The following is a 5,867-nucleotide window of genomic DNA, read 5'->3' as shown; positions in this document are numbered from 1 at the left end:
GCGCTGTGCAGCTGGAAAAGTGACTGTGGGGCGTGGGGCTAGCATGCGCATCCTTGCTTTTATAACTCCCTAGCACTGGGCTCTAGTTACCCCAGARCYGGAGAGGACCAAGCCCAGCTCCTTGGCACCAGTTACACCAGCAGCACACAGCAAGGGTGTTACTGGGAGCCCAGGCAAGAGGGTGCAACACCACCGATAAAGTAGACACAGATCCTTCAGAACTGGGTTTGACGGTCTATATATAAACAGTTTATTTAAGATACCAAACTATTCCTTTACACACCTGAGTCTGCATTCTCCTACTCAGGGAGCACCTGGCAACTGTCACCAGATTAGCAGGGACAGCTTGTCAGCCCCTGCTTCCCCCCCTACAGCCCCTCTGCAAGCTCCCACCAGCTGCTGCTGCTTCTCTCCTCAGGAAGAAGTGCTTTGCCACTGCATGTGACCGTCCTCAGGCTCCTGCAGGGGAGAGGGGAGAAGACACTGTAGACACGTACAGCAAAGGCAGGAATGAGCATCCCTTCCCTTCAGCCACCCACAGGTCTCTCCAAGCCCAGAGATGGGCACCGTGTAACAGAAGGACCTGTGGCCTGCAGAAACCCCAGCTCCCAAGCACATAGAGTAATCCACGGGAGGCAAAGGTCATTCATGTCATCAGAACCACTGATTATCCATTCTGAGCATCTGGATTCCTGCTTCAGGGTCTCTTCTGGCCCAAAGGGGTCTTCCATCTTGCCACCCAAACCTCTCGGTCCCCAAGAGAGTACAGGGACTGCAGCCCTGCCTGGCCCCACGGGTCCCTCAGCCCACCCCACAAGAGGGACCAAGGCTGTTTCTCCACCCCAGCAGATGGACTTTGCCCTTATCGCATGCACGATGGGCGCAGTGATGATGCGGAGGCCACAGGGCATAAATATCCTGCTTTTCGGGCCCACAGCCRGATGGAGCCCTCAGTGACTCCCACTCAGCTGCCGGGAATGTTCCTTGCCATTTCCACCGTGCATCCCAGCTGACTGGGAGCACAGGGTGGGAGGAGGTCGAGAGCCACAGAAGGGGGACCAGCACCTCTTGTCCTTCCTATTTCCAGGGGAGGAGCTGTGCCTGCCATGTCCTGCTCGTGGCATCCAGCGTGCAAAACGCACATCCCGGGGMTGGGCACAGGGATGCCCGGGCAGCACTCAGATGGACATGGATTAAGGTCTGCTCGTGGCTCCGCAGCCATGGGCTGCTCTAAACAGGAAGCTGGAGATGCCTCACCCCAGAGAGAGCCCACCAACACTCCAAAAATATCCCAGGCAACAGCCAGCACCCAGCAATGCCAGCACGTTGTGTTTGCGGAGGGGCTCAGACAGCGATTCCCGGTGCTGACCTCCTGGACCTCCCACACCTCCACCAGGTGTGTCCCGCCCACCCCCAATCCCTTTCCTTCCAGCCCGAGAACATCACCCAACAGCATTGTCAAAGGCAAGGCAATCTTTCCTCACAGAAATTAAATCGTAAGCTACAGTCCTCAGAGATGCCTTCAAATGAAACGTTAGAGTTGGGTGACGTTTTGTTTGGATAAAGTTTGGAATTTTTGGGGGAGCCAGCTGGAACTACAGAACCGAAGCAAAGCATTCAGAGGTGGATGAGGCTGGAGGTGCACTGAAGGCAGGGGTGCCCATCCCTTTCCTCAGGGAAAAGAATTTCCAGAGGCCATTCCTAAGGCTCTGCACTGAAATCAGCTTCTGCAGGGAGGGATGTCCTCACCTGGGCACAGGGGCTGCCTCGGCACAGGCTGGGAGCGCGCGTGGCCACCGCCTTCTCCTGATTTAAAATATCAACTGGAGCCCGAGCTCAGGGTGGGTGAAATCAGCTGAATTCCAGGGAACTCTGTCCCATGGCCCCCAGAGACGTCGGCGGGGCTGAGGCAATGAGGGTTAGAAATAGCAAATTCTGTGGAATAGAAACCTGTCCTCATTCCAGTCCTGATGAGTTTCCTTGGAACCTCTGTTGGTTCCTAACGTGGCTGGCATTAAAGCGACAGCTTTGCATGGACATATCCGTGCTCTGTGAGGCACTGTGAGGTTATTCCAGCAGGAATTCTGCAGGGAATTTGGGCCATGGGTATAATTCATCTAAACTAGCAAAGCTGATCCTGAAACCCAAACCTGGGCACCACATGGAGAACAACCTTTGTGCTGCCCTGTCAGCTAAAGCCCCTGCGCTGGGAAATTTCAGCAGCCAAACGTATGGAATTATCAAAATCCCAGCAAGCAGCATCCCCCAAAGGGACAATCCAAGTGCCAGGCCATGAGTGCTGGTGTCCTCCCGCTGCTGCCGGCAGGACAAATTCTCCTCTGCACAGTCGGCGCCAGGCGGGCGGGAGCTCGGAGCAGGAGGGACAGGAGAGTGGATCGGCTGCTGGACAAGGCAGCCAAGGACGGCAGACAAGGCTGCTGGAATCTAATCGCTGTCAACTGAAAACCTCCTTTCCCTGGCACAAGACAGGAACCAAAGCAGATCCCCAGGCTGGTGGGCAGCAGCCACCTCTATCCTCTCCCGGCGGCGAGTCTCCGGACAGTTGTAAAAACATACGGCACTGCTGAGAGTGCATCGACGACACCGATTTCCCTACGGTCGCTCATCAGAACTGTAACTGGAAGAAGAAAAAAGACAATGAATATAATACATTACAAGTAATATGTGTTTCTAACAAGTGTCTTGAAATCCCGTTACAAACAGTTTTTCTCATATTTTAATCGCTCATTGCCTGTGGACTGTGTCGATTTGTTCCACAACGGTTAATACCACAAAGAAATTTCACTAACGCGTGAAGGAAGTTCAGATCTGACGCCGACAATTGGGCGGTACCTTCCCGAGCTCCGATGGCGATGCTTGGAACACCGGCCTAAAAATAAAGGCGTAAAAATTAAATGCCTTAATCTTAAGCGTGCTGATAAGGCAGCACTGACTCGACTGTGCCATCTCTAAGAGGCACCCGCCATGTCTAAGAAGGTGTCAAACCATCGGAGCCCCAAAGTGCCCCCAGACTCATTTCTGGGGCCTCCCACCAGAGGACCGTACGTGAACCAGCGCTGCATCGGACAGGGTAAAACTCCCTCCCGGTGAAGGTACCTGGGCATTCCCACCTGAATTTAAATGGCTATTAACCCACTGAACTCTATGTTTCCCAGGCTCGCCCCAACCCTAATGGATCGAAACTGCGATCATTAATTCCACCGATGAATATCTAATCTGCAACAATCAAATCTTACCTCTGGATCCACGGGTGGCAATTTCCTCTCCGCTATCTACTCTTACCCTTTCTTTCTTATTTTTTCCTTACAATTCGGGTGGCGGGGTCGGTGGCACCGGGGGCGAGCAAAGCCACGTGGGCTCCGCTGCGGTCAAGCCGCCCCGCTCCCGCGAGGACCCCCTAGTGCCGCACGGTGCCGGACGGGGCTCCTTGGCCCCCGCCTTCCCCCCTGTCCGGGGAAATGCAGGAAAACAGAAAATGGGCAAGGAAAATACAGTCTCCGGAGCTGCTCGAGCCATCCCACCGCCCGAAGGGCGGGACACCACACAGAACCGGCAACGCCCAGTGGGATGCAGCTCCTCTTTTTCCAGGAGGTGAGGAGACAGGAGCTGGGAGCAGGATTTCCCAGGCAGGGGAACGGGGAGAATTTCAACTCCCAGCAGCTCTCTCGAGTGCTGGACGGACCCCAGGCTGAACGAGGTGGGAGATGTGGGTCCGGGAACACTTTTCCTCTCCCTGGAAGAGGACGAGTGCCCGGGGGATGACATTTCTGACAGCACGGTCCTACCCATGTCTGCTGGAAAAGGGCCAAGATGAAGAGGACAATGCCAAGGTTCCTTCAGGACGATGGAGTCGTGGTGTTCGGTTGTGCCAAAAGGGGTGGGAATTCAAAGAGATGACGCTGACCAGAACATAAATGCAAGAACCTAAGGAAGATGACAGTGGGGTGTCCATGGATAATCCAGCCAGGAGAGGGCAGTGAGACACAGTTCACAGGGAAAGCCACACATTCAGAAAACCCTTCAAAATTCCCCTGACCTCGCTCTGCCGGGGAACAAATAAATACAAATGTTTTCTCCCCCTAGCGCCGGGAGGAATTAATCCAAACCCAGAATGCTTCTACAGCACTGATGGGAAAGATTCTAAAGATAAACGACATTTCTCTGGGCGTGCCTTGCGATTGCAGTCGTAACGGGTGTGTAATATAGCGTGCGTGGATCCTATGTAACACGCACTAAATATATCCAATATTTATAATAAGCATAATACATTATAATAGTAATAATTATGTTATCATATAATTATAAAATTATAATAAATAATAGATGTTATTTATAAAATATTATCAGTTCAAGTCATCCTATTGCAGCTGATGCTTGCATTGAATATATAATAATGCTGAATATATAATAATATTGACTATATAATAATATTGAATATATAATAATTCCCTGCCAATTACTGAGGAAAACATCACTCTGGAGCCGGGAAACCCTTGGAATGGGAGTCCAGAGAGACTGGGGGATCTCCATCCTCAGAGATGTTCCAAACTGAAAGGCCCTGGGAGCATGGGGCTCTGCAGAGGTCCTGGCCCAAGTATGTGACTGATCTTAGACCCCTGGGAGCACTTCAGCCAGCCAATAAACTCTAATTAATTAGTCCTAAACTGCACGTGCCAAGCAGGTTGCAGAAGTCTTCTGCCATCCGTGTTTCTCCAATGCATCTCGGGTAGTCGGTAGCATCAGTTGTGACCGAAAGGAGGGAAGAGAGAAGCAATTAGAGATCGATGATCCTGTGTTAAATCCTCCCTGTTCGGTCTGTGCCCATGCATTCCCCATTAATCATAAATGCACTTTGTGCCCCTCTACCCTGTAAGCAAATTATCGAGGTGGTTAAATGCAGCTAAGGTGACGATATTTAGAATTTCCCAGGTCTTATCCTCCCAGCCATACCCAGGTAGGTCTCCAGACAGACTTTGCAAGCCTGAGCCCAGGATGAGCCCCCGTTTGAGCAGGACTAACCATGCAACGAGGTCAGGGTAGGATAATGGGGCAAATTGAGCTCCACTGCAAGGAAATGTCACATCGGTAAATGCAACTGCACCGTTTTTTATAAACAAAATTAAACTTCATTTGCTTCCAGTAGTTAATGTGCTGTTAATTCAAACCTCATAGAAGAACTCACTGGACACAGTTAATAGTCAGCAGAGCAGATAGGCCAGGCTTTGAAAGCATTTAATATTCACTGAAGTGCTGCTTGTATCCAATTATAACTCACTACTTGCCATCTTAATAATTTAAATCTGTCCACTCTTTAGAGAAGAAAAAAATGCACTAATCAAAGACATGAATGCACCTTTTGCTTTTGACAGCATTAAATTAAAACTAAATGGTAGATCTTGAATGAGTTACTCTGAAAGAATAAAGGCATTAATGAGGTAATTTCATTATAGAGGCTCATCCAAGCCTATGTGAAAACAAGGGAAGTAAATGGAGAGGAAAGCTGCCGAGGAAATTAGGGTTCCTTCCACACTAATTACTGTTTGGGGGCATTTAGTACAGGCACCAAATTAACTGCTCCAAAGCACTCCATTGACAAAAAAAAGACATTGTTGCCCTGCCATGTAATTAGAAGACAGTACAAGCAGAACACTTAATGAGTATAAAGCCAGCCTTTAACTTATTCTGCCCAGCTTCTGAAAACATGCCTTTGTGGAAGCCTAAGTTTAAGGAAGCACTGGGTGTACAATATAGGATTGTTTAGGTCCTTCTGGTCGCTGAGCTGTAAACAGGTAGCTCTGAATGAGAGACTCTGAGACTCCCGGGAGGCCTGGCTTCCCAGAAATAAA

The 5,867-nt window shown here is 50.4% G+C and overlaps 1 long non-coding RNA gene across 1 annotated transcript; it reads right to left on the bottom strand.

Moving 5' to 3' along the window:
* Positions 1-211: 211 nt before the first annotated feature.
* LOC130583863 (uncharacterized) lies at positions 212-5,861 on the bottom strand. The gene is made up of 3 exons (XR_008966454.1): positions 2,811-5,861; positions 1,750-2,638; positions 212-459 (listed from the first exon to the last, which is right to left on the bottom strand). It is a non-coding gene; the product is annotated as an uncharacterized LOC130583863 (long non-coding RNA).
* Between the last annotated feature and the right edge of the window lie 6 nt (positions 5,862-5,867).

This window comes from Malurus melanocephalus, unplaced genomic scaffold, assembly GCF_030028575.1.
Source record: "Malurus melanocephalus ecotype Western Australia unplaced genomic scaffold, MMel_1.1 scaffold_636, whole genome shotgun sequence".
NCBI classification, from domain to species: domain Eukaryota; kingdom Metazoa; phylum Chordata; class Aves; order Passeriformes; family Maluridae; genus Malurus; species Malurus melanocephalus.
This window is presented reverse-complemented; position numbering and strand designations above follow the sequence as displayed.